This window comes from Podarcis tiliguerta, assembly GCF_965153285.1.
Source record: "Podarcis tiliguerta genome assembly, chromosome: 2".
Lineage (NCBI taxonomy): Eukaryota > Metazoa > Chordata > Lepidosauria > Squamata > Lacertidae > Podarcis > Podarcis tiliguerta.
This window is the reverse complement of record NC_139535.1, coordinates 110,224,252-110,242,863: the sequence shown is the minus strand read 5'-3', so window position 1 is coordinate 110,242,863 and position 18,612 is coordinate 110,224,252. Positions and strand designations below refer to the sequence as shown.

Genomic DNA, 18,612 nt, shown 5'->3' with positions numbered 1-18,612 from the left:
AAGCTCTGGGGACAAACAAGGCCCACCAGGCATCTCTGTCCGGCCTATGAGACTTTCCTCAGGCCATATTCTCTCTCCACAAGTGACATCCATTACCAGTCTTGCTTTGCACGCTCCTTGAATGTTTCTACCTGACTGGAATGTGTCCTTGAACATAACTCTTTATGTTTACCTGGATGGAGAACAGAGAGAGCTGTGTGGAGAGATTAGCCAGCTGTGCATAGGTAAAATTTGTATTCTATACCCTCCAAGTGTCCCAATTTTCCAGGGACAGTCCTGGAATTACAGAAACCATCCCGGTTTCTGATTTGATCCTGGAATGTCCGGGTTTCCCTTTTTCTTCTCTCCTACGTCTTGGAGAACAATTAAAAATGGTGTGCATGTGTGTGTGTAGGTGCAAATACTGAATCCTGTTTAGACTGAAAATCAGATACTTGCACCAAATGAAGGAAATAGTGAAGCTGGAATATGAAGCCCTTCCTGTAATTTTGAAGGGAAATGTAAGCAATCTACTTGAAATTCTTTAACTGCAATGCTTCAGCAGCCAGCCATTTTTTTAATGAAATGTGTGGAGTGTTTATTCCTTTATTATAAATGGAACCTTACACTGTCTACTCAGGAATTAAGTCCCACTATATTAAATGGTCCTTACTCCCAGGTAATTGGGTAAAGACTGTGCAGCCTTATTTTTTTACTCAGAGCTAAGTCCCACTGAATCAATGGGATTTGCTCTCTGGTATGTTTTTGATCATTCTCACTGTTGTTGTTGTTGTTGTTGTTGTTGTTGTTGTTGTTGTTGTTGTTGTTGTTGCTATATTCTACCTTTTCCCCTGACAATGACTCAAGGCAGCTTGTAGCTAAAATTTTATTTCATTCCATTTATCTGTGGCAGGTGTTGTATCTTGCACATTTCCCCCCCTGTACAACAATCCCAGTAGGGTGCCATCGCGGCTGCCCCCCTGCCCGCACTGGGCGCTATGCCCTGCAGGCGCCATGCCCCCAGGACACGCGCCACGCCCCTGCAGGTGCCATGCCACGCCCCCAGGATGCGCACCAGCCCCGCCTCCTCCTGTTCTCCGGCTCCCCAGTGCCGGAGCATGAAGCTCCGCCACTGCCTGTGAGGTAGGTGAGGCTGAGAAGTTGTAATTGGCTCAAGGTGACTCATGTAGCTTGTGTATATGATGTTTACGTGCACAGGAGATCAAATGTGGGAGAAGCTTCCTGATGTAGAATAGAATGTCCCTATTTTCATCTGAGAAATCTCGGAGGGTATGGATTGATTGCTCTATTCATTTTTGACTCTGGTCCCCCACATGACTGGCATGTGGTCTCTGGAAAATTGCCCAAAAAGGGATGCGGTCCGTAGACTGAAAAAGGATTCCACATCCCTAACATGCATGAAAAGCCACAACTATGGCTGCATTGCAACTTTACCCTGGTGACTGTTTTATAACTCCACACTCGATTCTTAAGTCAATGAATGGTGTGTAACACCTTTGGAAATACCTGGGGACTTTTAAATTCTCCAGGTGTTCTTCTAAAATTCATCACCGATTCCTCTTACAGTATCTTTCCCTTCCTTTCCCCCTGTTAAGAAAAAACGATTTCAAAGTGCATTTTAATGTACAGTAGGTTATGCAACTATTTTTATGCAACTAAGAGATTGCTCCCTAATTGTTTTAATGTTGTATCTTAATCTTTTAATTGTATTTTAATCAACTTGTTTTTATTATTGGTTGTTAGCTGCCCTGAGCCCAGCCTTGGCTGGGGAGGGCGGGGTATTAAAAATAATATTATTATTATTATTATTATTATTATTATTATTATTATTATTCACACAGCACATGCATTAAATCTAGAGTGCTGTATTGGCATTGCTCATTTTATTATGACCATTAATGATTGTATGAGCTGCATGTGTGTTTAATATAGTCCTACAGAAATATAGACAATGTACATAATACACAGTTCTGTCAAATTAATCTGATATAAAACATCAACAACTGCTTATGAGCTTGATAGGCACTGCCTTGCAAATGTCCAGTCTTGTTTAAATAGATTGTAATCTACCCCTTTTCATGTATGCTAGTACCCAAACAACTTTTAAAACTCTATGAATTCATCACCATGGAATGTGAAATAATGAAGACACAAATGAAATGGATTTTTCAAAATATTAATTAATTAGCTACTGGAAGCTCTTGAGATGTGACCCAATTTATCAACCTCTATGACCACAACTGCTGCCAAATCTCCCCTGACTTTGCTCCCTTGCTGTCTTTCTTTGTGGTTCTTCAAATGTTTCTGGATTTCATCCAATATCTGGCCAGAGAAAGCATGGTCGATGGTTAGGGAGGATTAGGATCTGAAGTCACACAAATAAAAACAAACAAGAGAGAAAACTAAAATCTGCATTTAATGGAGGTATGCCAGAAAAAGGAGTCAAAGACTTTTCAACTATGGAGGAACATTCAAACATACACCCATACCCACAGCTGCAGTCTGAAGGGGCAGTGGCGTAGCGTGGGGGGTGCAGGGGGGGCCGGCCGCACCGGGCGCAACATCGGGGGGGGGGGCGGCGTGCTCACACTCGCAGCTCTCTGCCCCTACCTGGCTCACTCACTCTCTCTCACTGCAGTGCTGGCTGTGCGAATCCGATCCGAGCCGCCGGGTCGCCGCCCACTGTGGAGGGGAGGGTGCCAGCCGTGTGGTGTGGTGCGGTGCGGTGCAGTGCGGAGCGGAGATAGAGCGAGGGACTATCTGGGGGAGGGACAGTGCAGCGGGGGTGTGTGTGTGTGCAAATTACTTGCCTTGCCCCGGGTGCTGACAACCCACGCTACGCCACTGTGAAGGGGTATAGTACCATGTTGCATTTCTGAGACATTTGAACTGGCTTATTGTGTAGCATGAGCAAGGCTGGCTGGGTGTCACTGAAAAAAGGGGAGATTTTCTGGTGTGAGGGGAAATATACCAGAATATGTCACGCTCTGGCCGGAGAGGTAAGGCAAGATAAGGGCACAATCATCAGTGTGGGACATATTGCTCCTACCACTGCTGTTATTACTAACAGCACTTTACAATAAAATTAATACAACACAAATAAAATGCTACGTATACCGTAATAACCTATAAAACAAACTGTCAGCACTATTCATAAAATCAATTACATGTCAAATGAAATGCCTGGGTAAAAAGAAATGTTTCAAGGCATTTCCAAAGTGGCAGGAACCCCTAAGCAGGAAGTTTACCACTCCAGAAAAAAATAAATCAGAGAATACATTTTGTCCTGGGTTTATTATGTAGCATCCAGGGGTAGCCCAAGTTTTTTTCTCACTGCCAGAGGTAAAGGGTAAGATTCGGATTTACGTATAAGCTAAACAAGCTATAGCTTAGGGCCCCACTCTCTTGGGGGCCCCCCAAAAATTGAAAGGGGAAAAAAACCTGGATGTACATTACCAAAATATAAGATAAGAAACAAATAAAATAAAACCGACATACAGCAACAGTGTTTTGTGTTGTGTAGGTTCCTATGATGTAAGTAATGGGCCCTGCCTGCTAGCCTGCTCCCTAAAATATCACTGGTTTGCTCATTTCTATATATAGGGTGCCTACATTCTGCATGGACTGGTTGCAAATGGCTTTAGATACCTATTAGGTCCATAAATTACCATTCAGCATATATTCAACAAAAAAAAAACCGTGACAATTTGTTGTTGACAAAGGACAGCTGGACATATAGAGGGCCCCATTACCTCCAGTAGCTTAGGGCCTCATCAAGCATAAATCCAGCCCTGGGTGAGAAACACACACACACACACACACACACACCTACCTCATACAGAAGCAAATCGAATCTTACTTCAGTCTTACTTCAATACTGGCAGCATCATTCACTGTTTGTGAAGGAAGCAGTCTAGGCAAGGAGTCTTAGGGAAGGGTGCATATGATCAATGCATATCTGTTCTCCAGTATCTTGCTACTGCTCCCCTCTCCAAACACCCACTGCCTGAGGCAGCTGCCTCAGTCTGCCTAATGGTAGAGCTGGCCCTATCAGCATCTACAGCTGAATGGTTGGGTAGCAGACAATGCGAAGGTTCATTGCCTGTCGCCCTGGAGAACTGCTGCTACTGGGGTAAATAGTCTGACCTGGAACAACGGGGCTTGTTGTGCCCTTCAGTGTCCTGTCCCCTATCCAGATCTCAAACCTTGTCTTCCTCCTGGGTTTTGAGAGAGAAGCTGGGAGAGCACTTTTAGAAACTAGACAATCTTTTCCCTCAATGCTACTGAGAAAGCTCTTTCAATTCCAAACAGTTTCGACACTGAGCCAAGGAGATCTCATCCATCACTACTGTCATTTTTGTACATGAAAAAGAACTTAACTTTTTGTTCCAAGAAACACTTAGTTAGGGGAGCTTTTGCCTGCAGGCTGAAATGGTACAGTGTATGACTTCAGCTGCTTACTTTTGAGAATGAGACCTTGGCTACAGCCTGGAATGAAGACATAGGGGTGAGGCCAAAGGTATAGCCTCAAACATTTCTCTGAAGAAAATAAGGATGCCCTATTCCATAATAAGGGACGCGGGTGGCGCTGTGGGTAAAAGCCTCAGCACCTAGGACTTGCCAATCGAAAGGTCGGTGGTTCGAATCCCCGCGGCGGGGTGCGCTCCCGTTGCTCGGTCCCAGCGCCTGCCAACCTAGGAGTTCGAAAGCACCCCCAGGTGCAAGTAGATAAATAGGGACCACTTACTAGCGGGAAGGTAAATGGTGTTCCGTGTGCTGCGCTGGCTCACCAGATGTGGCTTTGTCACGCTGGCCACGTGACCCGGAAGTGTCTCCGGACAGCGCTGGCCCCTGGCCTCTTCAGTGAGATGGGTGCACAACCCTAGAGTCTGTCAAGACTGGCCTGTACGGGCAGGGGTACCTTTACCTTTATGCCATAATAATGATAATAGTAATAATAATAATACTCGGGGTGGCTTCCAACACATATAAAACATAATAAAACTATATAGGGCTGCCTTCAGGTGTCTTCTAAAGATTGTATAAATGCTTATCTCCTTAGCTCTAGGGTCACATAATCCCATACCCTCCAACATTTATCTGATGAAAATAGGGATGTCCTAAGGAAAAGTGGGAGCTTCTGGGATCAAATAAAAAACTGGGAGGGCTTCTGTAAATTTGGGATGTCCCTAGGAAATAGGGACACTTGGAGGGTCTACAAAGGTATCATGGAAAAGGTGGGATTGTGGGATGTGTTTGAAGGGACGGGGGAGAGAACTCACTTCAGTATACATATGTTCAGGAAGGGATTTCTACATATGTAGGGCAAAAAATGGGCAGTAATTCACTATCATGGGCAGAGGGCAACAGGAAGGAAGAGCTGGAAGAAAATGCTAGAGAAGGTTGTGAGAATGCTATAAAGCTAAGGATCAGGGTTTTGTGCTGGATACAGAAGCAAATGCTGAGAGTGCCCTCCTCTTCTGATCCTGCACTAGTAACAATTAGTATCACTCTAGATAAGGGATGGGACGCGGGTGGCGCTGTGGGTTAGACCACAGAGCCTAGGGCTTGCCGATCAGAAGGTCGGCGGTTCAAATCCCCACGACGGGGTGAGCTCCTGTTGCTCGGTCCCTGCTCCTGCCAACCTAGCAGTTCGAAAGCAACGTCAAAGTACAAGTAGATAAATAGGTACCACTCCAGTGGGAAGGTAAATGGCATTTCCGTGCGCTGCTCTGGTTCGCCAGAAGCGGCTTAGTCATGCTGGCCACATGACCCAGAAGCTGTACTCCGGCTCCCTCGGCCAATAAATTGAGATGAGCCGCAACCCCAGAGTCGGCCACGACTGGACCTAATGGTCAGGGGTCCCTTTACCTTTTTAGATAAGGGATGGGGTATATTTAGTCCTCTTGGATTCTAGCTCCTATCAATCTCAGCTAGCATGGCCAGTGGTCTGAGATTGATGGGACTTGTAGTCCAGACAGCTGGAGTTCAATAGTTTCCTATACCTGTTTTAGTGCTTTGTAATAGGCGTTCCCCCTGAAATTTAAGGAAGTTGCATAAATCACTGTGTGCAAAAGGGATAAGCTTCTCTCATGATGCTCATCTCCAAATACATCGGGGGAAATCAATAAAGTGCTTCCAAACTGGAGATTAATATTTTAAACATTGCATTTATAATATGGGTCATTGTTAAACAGATTTAGTGTGTGTATAAGACTTCTCTATGGAAAGGGTGAATTTGGATTAAATGGAGTGGGGGCAATTTCAGACAGATTTCAGATGTTCCAAAAAAAGAAAAGAAAAGAAAGACAAGACTTGCAGGCATAAGGAGAACCAAATCCACAATAATCAGAAATGCACCAAGAGTGGCAAGACCATAAGAAAGACAGGTTGGTGCTCCTACTTTAACTCAGCTGTTCTCCTGTGAATGTATTGCAAGCCAAGAAGCCATAAATCTGATCCCTTTATACGCAGCTGTTTTAAATGATTTCCAGTAATCTGGAACAGTGATCCATGGCCAAACATGACTGCTATGTGCTTTTGCAAATTCAGGTAAAGCCCAGCAATGTGGAGGCAATTGAATTCATGTGCAAAGGTTTTCATCTCTCTCTAGACATAACTGGAATCTACTGTTCTCCTTTTAAAATGACACACCAAAACAAGAAAGATAGATTTTTTGCAGGTACTTTAAAACCATGCTTGGCAAACCTGTAGTACTATAAATTATCTGCTAATACAATGAAAGAATGCACCCAAGCAAGAAAGATCAATGAACATTGTCGGTCATTAAGAGGGGGAAGCTGAACATGAAACCTCTAAAAAATGTTAACACTAAATTTATCATTGTCATGTGTCTCTCTCCCTCCTCCACCATTATTTACAGAGTCTCAGAGGCTCCTTAGACAAATAGTTCATTGCGTAGTAAAATTCTTCCTTGAAAAATAAACTTCAGCGTGCAAGTGGTGGACTACAGGACTGAATATTCCTCTGTGGAAAATAAATTATGTACATATAGAAACGTAGCATGTCAGGATGGGAAGCTAGGTTAGAAGCCTTCTCCTTGACATCTAGATTTCTAAGTGTAGGGAATTCTTCTTCTTTAGCATTTGAGAATTGTGACAGGGGCAAACTGTAGGCCCTCCAGTTCTTTAACCATGTCATTAATATAAAAATTGATCAGGAAAGGCGCCAAAATGCATCCCTGTTTGACTCCAGTAATGGTCTTAATTCTAGTGGTGAGATGGCCAGCCAGATCCACCTTTACTTGTATCGATGTGTCAGTATATAATGTTTTGATGAGAAATAATAGACGGAGGTCTATATTTGTCTTTTCCATTTTTTGCCACAATGCGTGTCTTGGGACCGTATCGAAAGCTGACTTTAGATTGATAAAAGCGACATATAATTTTTGCTTCAAATTATGGATGTATTTGGGACGCGGGTGGCGCTGTGGGTTAAACCACAGAGCCTAGGACTTGCCGATCATAAAGTCGGCGGTTCGAATCCCCGCAACGGGGTGAGCTCCTGTTGCTCGGTCCCTGCTCCTGCCAACCTAGCAGTTTGAAAGTACTTCAAAGTGCAAGTAGATAAATAGGTACCGCCCTGGCGGGAAGGTAAACGGCGTTTCTGTGTGCTGCTCTGGTTCACCAGAAGCGGCTTTGTCATGCTGGCCACATGACCCAGTAGCTGTACGCCAGCTCCCTCAGCCAGTAAAGCGAGATGAGCGCTGCAACCCCAGAGTCGTCCGCGACTGGACCTAATGGTCAGGGGTCCCTTTACCTTTATGGATGTATTTACATAGCAGAAAGTTCATCACAAAGCACTGGTCCAATGTGGATTTCCCTCTTTGGAAACCTGCCTGGACTTCAGATAACAACTTATTTGTATCTGCCTTTAGCATTCAGTTATGTAATTCTTCCTTTTACATATATAAAAAACCCTACCGTATTGGCTTGAATATAAGCCACACCCGAATATAAGCTGCACCTTTAAAATTGGAGGAGGGGAGAGGGGAAAAAATACCTGAATACAAACTGCTCCATTTTCCCCTGCTCCTGGCTGCATACGGGGGGGGGGGGGGAGAGAGCTGTGCTACATTGTCAGCGGCCTTTTCTCTTCCTCACTCTCTCCCTTCCCGGTCTTGGGGCAGAGAATGGGGGACTACGTCCTGGGTGGGGGCTGCTTTGCTGTGCTCCTGGCGCCGTTTGCACCATGCTTCTGGCTGCATAATGTAAGGTCGCGAATATAAGCCGCACTTTAACTTTTCATGGTTGGAATTTGGGGAAAAAGTGAGACTTATATTCAGGTCAATACGGTATTTCAAATCCAGTGCAGATACCAAAATGGGATTTTAAAAATCCTGGACAAATGCCAGAGAGACAACAGAAATGGCACCATGTAATGAATAGGATTTGGGGTGGGGGTGGAATTTGATTCAGTTTGCATTTAAAGGTGGACTTAGCTAATTCACAGCTTCCAAAACTACACACAGACAGCAACACAGCAATCCTTCAAAATTCCCTGGCACATATTTGCACCAGCTGCTTATTTTTAAAGCCGGGGGTTCCAACACATCCCTTTAAATTTTTGTTCCATTGCCCAGCTGATCTTATGGCTGAATGAATCTCACTGATATTTTCCCTCCTGTGCAAAGAGAACACTATTCCTTTTTAAATTTCATTTCTCTATTGTTTTTAAAATGTTAATCCTGCCAAGTAATGAAGTGATTTCAAAAATTAACAAGAATGAAAAAGTGCAAAATGTATAAATACAAGTAAATTGAGTAGTACTGCAATCTTCACCATATCTTCTCAGAAGTAAGTTTCATTAAATTCAAGGGGGCTTATTCCCAGTTAGGATTAGGTTAGGATTGCAGCTATTGCATAGGAACTACAAAACTAGCTCAAAAGGGAAGGATCCTTACAGCAGCTGTAGCTTCCTTGTTTTGTTTGTTTCTGCATAAAGAAACGCTTGTCCTTTTATTTTATTTTATTTTCAATTTTTTAAATTAATTTTCCACATTTATAATGGAAATCACATACAAAACACACACAAAAAACACATTACAATACTAAAAACAAAAAACAAAAACAAAAACACTTATTACTTCTAAGACCTAATTTAACTTTCATTGTTAACCGACTTCCTCAAATCTCCCCTAATTGAATTTCATTGTATCGCCTTGTAACAGTTCTCCAAAATCATATGTCTAATATAATTAACTCCTTCAATTTACTATCCTCTTCTCTTTTATTGGTATTCTTATCTTTAATGCTTTACAATCCATTCTTATTCTAAGCCTAAGCCTATTTGATACTTCCAAGTAACTTCTAATTATCTTATATTACAATATTTGGCTAAATATTCCTTGAATTTCTTCCAATCTTCTTGATACTCCTCTTCTTTCTGGTCGCGGATTCTTCCAGTCAGGTCGGCCAGCTCCAAAAAGTCCAACATCTTCATCTGCCATTCTTCTATTGTTGGTATTTCTTGAGATTTCCAATTTGTAGCTAATAGCAGTCTTGCCGCTGTAGTGGCATACAAAAACAATCCAATTCCAATCCTATATCACTTGTCCTTTTAAACTCAGAAGTTTGCATAGTGTCAGCAAAACCACAAATTGCTGTTGATTCCCCACCCGTCCTGTACTCTGTAGGTGGTACCAGGAGAGGGCAAGTGGCTTCTTCTATGTGCTCCAATTATTGTTCTTTCTTTTTGAAATCTATTATGAGAGTCAAGGTACCCTCTGCCCATCAGTTTCTTCTGTCCTGTCCACACAATATTTTCCCCACCAATACTATCACTGCTGCACTCTTGTGTAACTCAGAGCAGTTCAGATAACAGTGGCTGTTCCCATATTACATGAAAGGGTATAGTTACATATAGCCTGTGTGTCATTATATATAGCTTGTATATAGTTTGGGGGTGAGTATAGCTAATTACCATATTTTTTCCTCTAGTTTTTGGAGGAGGAAAACAAGAAAAAAAAATTCTGAATCTCAGAAGCCAGAACAGCAAGAAGGATTGCTGCACAGTGAAAGCACCAATCCCTCTTGCTGTTCTGGCTTCTGGGATAACTGCACAGCCTGCATTCGCTTCATAAGACGCACACACATTTCCCCTTACTTTTTAGAAGGGAAAAAGTGAGTATATAGAGGAAAAAATACGGTATGTGATTTGTCCCAGGGTGTGCCAAATTCTGATGCAAACACTCTCACACTAAATAATGTGAGCTGCATTTTAAATAATAATAATAATAATAATAATAATAATAATTTGCACAATGTATTCTGCCTTTTACTATATGATAACAGGGCAAGGAGTCTTAAAGAGCACCAAATTCCCACTCCTTAACTACTGCCTCATTGCCCCACTCAGTCCCCCTGCCTTCACCCACCCCACTGCCCCTTCTGAGATTTGAGCAGACACTGCCCTGTGTCTTCTAGCCTTGAAGTTGAAGACACCTTTTAGCAAGACGAAGTGCTAGAAACATGGTCCACAAAGGCTGGTCCAGGTGAATCACCTTTTGATCCTGTATATTTCAAAGGATGTGCTTCATTCTCATCCATCAAGGTAAATGGAACTTAAATGTTCTCTTCCTGAAGTCCTGCTGCCAGCCAGTGTTAGTAACACTGGCCTGACTCAGTAGAAGGCAGCTTCCTATGCTCCTGGCATCATCAAATTTATCACACATGTGTAAATAGACCAAGTATCATGAATTTCCACAGTGGTTTGCAGCCAGGCAAGCAGGACTTCCCAGTATGTGTTTTGAGAGCAAAACAGAAGGAAGTAATTTCTAGTTTCCTGTCTCTAATTCTGATGACTTGTCCAGCTTGATTTTTTTCCACCAATTGTTCACTCAGTAGTAACAAAACTGAAAACAGCACCAAGGCATTTGCAGTGTTTTGTCTCTTTTGGCTTGCTCTTCAGCCATTGCACAAAATATTTTTTGTGTCTATTAGTTTTCCCAGTAATTCATTTGGTGGGTATCTTGTCTTAACTTGTACTTTGACCTAATTACACAATGTGTTACATTCTGCCAACTGCAAATGAATGCTTTCTCACATTTGTTTGCAGTTTTTTAAAAAATAACAATCTAATAAAGGAAATTTGAGAAAGTATTCAAACAACAACAACAACACATTTCATTGTTGGAGGGGAAAATTGTGTGTCCTTTTGTCCTCTGCCCCAAAGTGACAAGTTCCTCTAGACCTGTGGTCAACAACATTTTTTAGCTGTGGGCCGGTCCACCGTCCCTCAGACCATGTAGTGGGCCAGACAATATTTTTTGGGGAAATAATGAACAAACTTCTATGCCCCACAAATAACCCAGAGATGCATTTTAAATAAAAACACACATTCTGCTCATGTAGAAACACCAGGCAGGCCCCACAAATAACGCAGAGATGCATTTTAAATAAAAGGACACATTCTACTCATGTAAAAACATGCTGATTCCCAGACCATCCGCGGGCCGGATTTAGAAGGCGATTGGGCCAGATCCGGCCCCCGGGCCTTAGTTTGCCTACCCATGCTCTAGATTCTGGATTGAAATATTTTTGAAAACTATCTGTCAGTCAAAAACCCAAGGACACCCATCAGTCAATTTTTTAAATTAGTTTGCTTTTGTAATATAGCATAGCCACTTCACAGATTTGTCCCACCCCACTTGTGTTTAGCTGGTGCAATTGTGTATTCATGTTGTTCATTGGGTCCTAATGTCCCCACTGTGGAAGGACGTGTGGATCCAGAATTGGCCTCCACAGTCACTTACGGACTCATTGTTAAAACTGTGTTTATGGAAGACAATCTTACTCGGCTGTTCAATCAAGTTTCCCATGGAATAGCCAATTCAGTCATGTCTCTACCTTACATATGACATCAGGTATGGTGCAAGCGGCTGTGGGTTGTGGAAAAACATGGGCCAGTTGGGGCCCACCCCATGCCAAATTTGACTCATGGGCCTGAGGTTCCCCCACCTCTGTTCTACAAGCTGACTTGCTATCATTTCTGCCCACATTACACATTTGTTTTATTACTCCTCAACTAAAAATGCTCTCCAAGTGACTTGGAAAAATATAGAAAACACCATTTTATTAGCAAAACCAAAACAAACTTATTACAAAAAAAAAATCAAAACACTGATGGTGTGCCAGCTAGGAGAAAAACAGCAGGAACTTCCATTTCAGTAGCCAGGAAAAGTTTTCAGAAGAAGAAGGAAGTCTGCCAGACAGGTTTTTCTATTTTTGCTCTGCTGCTGATTTCCAGTTTTTATGATGTTGTTATTTATACGTGCAATTTAAATGGTTATTGGATTTATATTGGCTTTATTAATTTATATTGTGTTGTAAGCTGCCCTGAGGGTTCTGTGGATCTGTCTATGGTTGGAAAGAGAAAAGGGCGAGGGGGAAAAAAAGGTCTGGACAAGAAACCTTAGAAGGGTGGGTGCCAAGAAGAAAGACGAATGCCCTGTATCCCAATCAGTCAGAGCAAAACTTAAGCTTTCTGGTCTGAGAAAAGGTCCATATATTTCAAGAAAGACAAGGGAAATGCCTCGATCCCATTTTGATCACAGGATCCAAGCTTTGGGAGGGTTCCCAGCAGCTTGAACGGGGCGGAACCAAATCTGAAGCTAGCATAGATGTAGATTACAGCCTCTGCTGTTGTTCCATTATATTAGCTAGCTGTTACAACAGGCTTCCTCAGCTTCGGCCCTCCAGATGTTTTTGCCTACAACTCCCATGATCTCTAGCTAGCAGGACCAGTGGTCAGGGATGATGGGAACTGTAGTCTCAAAACATCTGGAGGGCCGAGGTTGAGGAAGCATGTGCTAGCAGGTTCCAGAGCTTCACACCACCTGCAACTTCCAAACTGTCATCAAGAACAATCCTATGTAGAGTCAGGGCCATAGCTACGGGATTGTGAGGTGGGCCCCCACCAGGGGCGCAGGTGATGGGGCGCGGGCGCAAAATGGGCTAAAAAAAGTCCATGAATATCAAAATCAGTTATTGCCTCATAAGAAATGGTTTTAAACAGAGGGTGTATTGAATGGTTGGGGGGGGGGTGAAGGAGAGGCAGAAAGAAGAGCTACCATATTTTTTGCTCTATAAGACTCACTTTTTCCCTCCTAAAAAGTAAGGGGAAATGTATGTGCGTCTTATGGAGCAAATGCAGGCTGCGCAGCTATCCTAGAAGCCAGAACAGCAAGAGGGATTGCTGCTTTCACTGTGCAGCAATCCCTCTTGCTGTTCTGGCTTCTGAGATTCAGAATATTTTTTTTCTTGTTTTCCTCCTCCAAAAACTAGGTGCGTCTTGTGGTCTGGTGCGTCTTATAGAGTGAAAAACACGGTAATTTGTCAGTGGCTAGGGGGTGCAATCTGGACAGTTCTGCCAGGGGCGCAAGATCACCTAGCTACGGCTCTGTGTAGAGTGCACTGCAGTAACCAGAGATAGACAAATCTGTCATTTTCACTTTCAATTTCTCAATTCTGCCCCCAACAATGTTAAATACAGTTCCCAACTTTTCTACAGCCATTTGCATTAAAAAAAACACTCATGAATATTAATCAAAATTTCTCTTTATACCCACTTTTTCTTAATGCGCACATTTTTGTACGCAACTTTGACTAAAACAAACATTTTTGCAAGCGATTTCCTCCAATGTAACACATTTTTTAATTTTCACTACTGCATACATTTTAATGCATTTTACCCTGGGATGTGCATTTTTGTACATTTTACCCATTTTTGTACACTTCAGTTGGAGAACTAAAAAATTTGGTGGATGGTGCATTTTGAAGGATAATTGTGTGTTGGTTCCCAAATTGGTTCAGGAAGTGCAGAAGTGCAAATTATACTACCTAATTCATTAAAATACTGCAGGGAGGGTAAATTTATCTCCCACCCCCAGCAGGTACCCAGTTGGGAGGTTACTGGGGTATACTAGTGTGTTCTGGAACTGAACAGTAAGTTGGCATACATTTGAGTATTTCGATTGTGCAATATGGTAGCTTGATTTGCGACATCAACCCATATGAAACTTAATCTGGGTTACCAAACCTATCTGTGCAAAAACAGTTTATATTAGGTGAATAGCAGTCACACTGCATCATTCAGGGGTAGTCAATGTGGTACCCTCTGGATATTCTTGGTCTACAACTCCCATCTCCCCTGGCCATTTGGCCACACCAACTGCAGCTGTGGGGTGTTATTGTACAAAAGCATGTGGAGGGCACCACATTGCCTATCCCTAAAATAATATAACACACCCACGCCCCACATCATCTTGAGTTATACAAGTTTTTAAAACCCTGACAATTTTAAGGGGCAATTCAGTGAAATTCTTCCAGTGAGACTGCTACAGGATGAGAAATGGATTTTAAATATAGATAATAACCCCCTTGGTATCCTTTAAAACAAAGTAGAATGTGAGTTTGGCTGTGCATAGTCTTACATGCCTGAAATGGCTTTTGGAACTGGATTTACGTACCCCAGCATGGTGAGAAATGTCTCAACAGTTGCATAACCGAATGAGACAAAACCATTTTCTAAAAGCTGCTGCGTCTGCAGTGAAATCTTCATTACCATCAATTATCCTCGGAGAGACATCAGGCATCATCCTTGTTATATAAAATGCAGGTCAATTGCTTGAAGAAGCAAATTTGCAAGGTGTGGAACAGGCAGGCGGAAAATGCAGGGTGGAATTTTCTTTGTCATCTCAAGGTACACTTAGTTGAAGCTGTAATCCAGGGGTCAGCAAACCTTTTCAGCTGCAAATGCCTGACCTAAGCTGGGATCCCCACATCACTTGCTGTGAAGTAAGTCAAACAAAAACAACAAGGAGTCTCATCTTGCCAGTTATTACTTTATACAGAGCAGATGCTTTTTATCAAGTTCCAATTTAATGGAAGCATAGTGTCAATTCTATGAATGTTTGCTTGAGAAATCCCAGTGTGTCCAACAGGGGTTCCTTCCAGGAAATTTGAGTATAGGATTTCAGCCTTGGTCAGCAATTCAAGACAAGCTTACTAGGAAACAAATCCCAATGAGCTCTATGGGATCTGTTGTTGTTGTTGTTTAGTCATTTAGTCATGTCCAACTCTTCGTGACCCCATGGACCAGAGCACGCCAGGCACTCCTGTCTTCCACTGCCTCCCGCAGTTTGGTCAAACTCATGCTGGTAGCTTCGAGAACACTATCCAACCATCTTGTCCTCTGTCGTTCCCTTCTCCTTGTGCCCTCAATCTTTCCCAATATCAGGGTCTTTTCCAGGGAGTCTTCTCTTCTCATGAGGTGGCCAAAGTAGGGCTGATTTCCTTCAGAATGGAGAGGTTTGATCTTATTGCAGTCCATGGGACTCTCAAGAGTCTCCTCCAGCACCATAATTCAAAAGCATCAATTCTTCGGCGATCAGCCTTCTTTATGGTCCAGCTCTCACTTCCATACATCACTACTGGGAAAACCATAGCTTTAACTATACGGACCTTTGTTGGCAAGGTGATGTCTTCGGAGCAAACATACTTAAGATTGTACTGCAAGATGCACACTTAACATGGGAGGAATCCCAGTGGGATCAGCAGAATTCTTTTTTTAGTAAGAATTAGTTGAATTAGATGGCAAATGTATGCTCACTTCAAAGGCAGATCTAGGGGAGCACAACTGGTTTAGAGCTTCTGGGGTGCTGCAGCAGGCACCACAGCAATGGTGTCCAACAGAAGGCAAGAGGTGTGTGGGTTGGGGAGGTGGATTTTGGTATCACACAGGGTACCACTGGAATTTGAGTCACCAAGGTCTGTCACTGCTCCCTTTCTCTGAAACAAGTCCCATCGAATTCAGTGGGACATTCTACTTGAGCATGTAGCATATTTGCCTTCTTGACTTACAATCAACATTTTATGGTTCAGATTTTTGATCTTTCTGAGCCCCGCAAATACAAAACATAAAGGTAAAGGTAAAGGTACCCCTGCCTGTACGGGCCAGTCTTGCCAGACTCTAGGGTTGTGCGCCCATCTCACTCAAGAGGCCGGGAGCCAGCGCTGTCCGCAGACACTTCCGGGTCACATGGCCAGCGTGACAAGCTGCATCTGGCGAGCTAGCGCAGCACACGGAACGCCGTTTACCTTCCCGCTGGTAAGCGGTCCCTATTTATCTACTTGCACCCGGGGGTGCTTTCAAACTGCTAGGTTGGCAGGCGCTGGGACCGAACGACGGGAGCGCACCCCGCCGCGGGGATTCGAACCGCTGACCATGCGATCGGCAAGTCCTAGGCACTGGGGTTTTACCCACAGCGCCACCCGCGTCCCTTATACAAAACATAATGGTGTATAATTTTTAGTTTGGGCATATGGTAGACCTCTACAATATTCTTCGCAGCTGATGTATCTGCTATTACTTTTGGCTCCAGCTCATTTTCAGAGTGCATTGCTCCACTTGCCTAATTAATTCCAGCTTGAATCGGTACAAAAGAAATTACCGGCAGTCTGGTCTACTACCAATTTTGCATCCTGCCTACATCCCTCTTCCTACTACTTCAGTACTTGATGACACATAGGGTCAACAAGAACTTGGCCCAGAGTACATATAAACTTCATTTACACACAGCATTTATTGTTCTAATGTAACTGTTATGGCACGATCTGATAACTCATAAAACGTAACAGGTGCACAGCACATTCTAATGTGGAGACATGTACTAAGTTACACTAGCTCCATGCAACTACTTGGCTCTCCAAATAAAGGCCCTATCAGTGCCGTACAGTTAAAGCAGTACCATGCCACTATAAACAGCCATGGCTTCCTTCAAAGCATTCTGGGAATTGTAGTTTGTTAAGGGCGATGAGAGTTGTTGGGAGACCCCTCTTCCCCTCACAGTGCTACAATTTCCAGAGTTCCTTGGGAAGAGGGATTGATCGTTAAAACCAGGGGTCAGCAACCTTTTTCAGCCGTGGGCCGGTCCACCATCCCTCAGACCATGTGGTAGGATGGACTATATTTTGAAAAGAAAAATGAACGAATTCCTATGCCCCACAAATAACCCAGAGATGCATTTTAAATAAAAGCACACATTGAACTCATGTAAAAACACCAGGCAGGCTCCACAAATAACACAGACATGTATTTTAAATTAAAGGACACGGTCTACTCATGTAAAAACACACTGATTCCTGGACCGTCCACAAGCCAGATTGAGAAGGCAATCTGGCCCCCAGGCCCTCGGTTGCCTACCTGTGAATGGCAGCACTGTGAATAAGGTAAAGGTAAAGGTACACCTGCCCGTACGGGCCAGTCTTGACAGACTCTAGGGTTGTGCGCCCATCTCACTCAAGAGGCCAGGGGCCAGCACTGTCCGAAGACACTTCCGGGTCACGTGACCAGCGTGACATCGCTGCTCTGGCGAGCCAGAGCCGCACACGGAAACGCCGTTTACCTTCCCGCCAGTAAGCGGTCCCTATTTATCTACTTGCATCCGGAGGTGCTTTCGAACTGCTAGGTTGGCAGGCGTGGGACCGAACAACGGGAGCGCACCCCGCCGCGGGGATTCGAACCGCTGACCTTTCGATCGGCAAGCCCTAGGCACTGAGGCTTTAACCCACAGCGCCACCCACGTCCCTAGCACTGTGAATAGTTTCATATAAAATCTTTGGGTGGAAGAGGTGGTGGTGGAATATGACCATACATGAGAAGAAGGCATAGGAAATTATAGTTTCCAAAACTGGTCTAATGACCAGCCATAAAACGTATTACACTTTTTTTTAAGCCTTGAAAATATCTTTCCGTTGGTAACACTTTGCTCCATTTTTAACAAATATCCCTTCCCTCCTTTGGCACAACTTCGCTACTCCCTCTGATGCATGACTTTATTGATGGTCCCTCGCTCCGGATATGCAGGGAACATTTCTGGATTTTAAAAGCCCGGGGAGATTCTGCAACATGCTTGTTTGCACAGCTATTTTACCACCACAAAAAGAAAACTGTACAGAACAAGAAACACAATAAAACTCAAATGTGACAAGTCGGTGGGCTTGCAACCCGTCCACTACACAGTACAGAAAACTATAATAATAACTTTCAGATTTGATAAAATACAGCAAAGCGTAGGATTTGGTCTGCTGGCTTCTTTACTTCACTTTTATATATAAGCTTGCCAGGAAAGAGATTTTGCTTTCCATCTTAACCAAAATACCTTAGATATTTATAGAAAATAAAATAAAATGGGGTTTTGGAGCAGAAAAGTGTGTTGATGGTGATCACAATGACAGTAACGCCAACAACACAATCAGCAGTACATATTGCTTGAGTACTTTATACAAAAAACAAACCAGGTCTCTGATGCAAGGAGCATACAATCTAAATCTAATCAGGGGGTAACAGCGAAGAGACTCCCTTCACTCTATGAAATGCAAGTATTAAAGGAGATGATTGTGAACAAACTTATTTGCATGTACCCTGGCTTCATTTTACTTGGGGATGAAGCAGGAGTGCCAACTTCAATTAATTTTTCTTTTTTTTGGGGGGGGGGGACGACACTAAGACTTGTTTCTGAGTAGTCATATATACAATGACACTGTAATCCTATACAGTGCATAGCATACGTACTGACCTGTCAGTAAGTCC

The 18,612-nt window shown here is 43.2% G+C and overlaps 1 protein-coding gene across 1 annotated transcript in view; it reads right to left on the bottom strand.

Moving 5' to 3' along the window:
- LOC310671666 (uncharacterized protein) overlaps positions 1–18,612 on the bottom strand; it is a 158,466-nt gene that overhangs the window by 56,838 nt on the left and 83,016 nt on the right. The window lies entirely within an intron of this gene.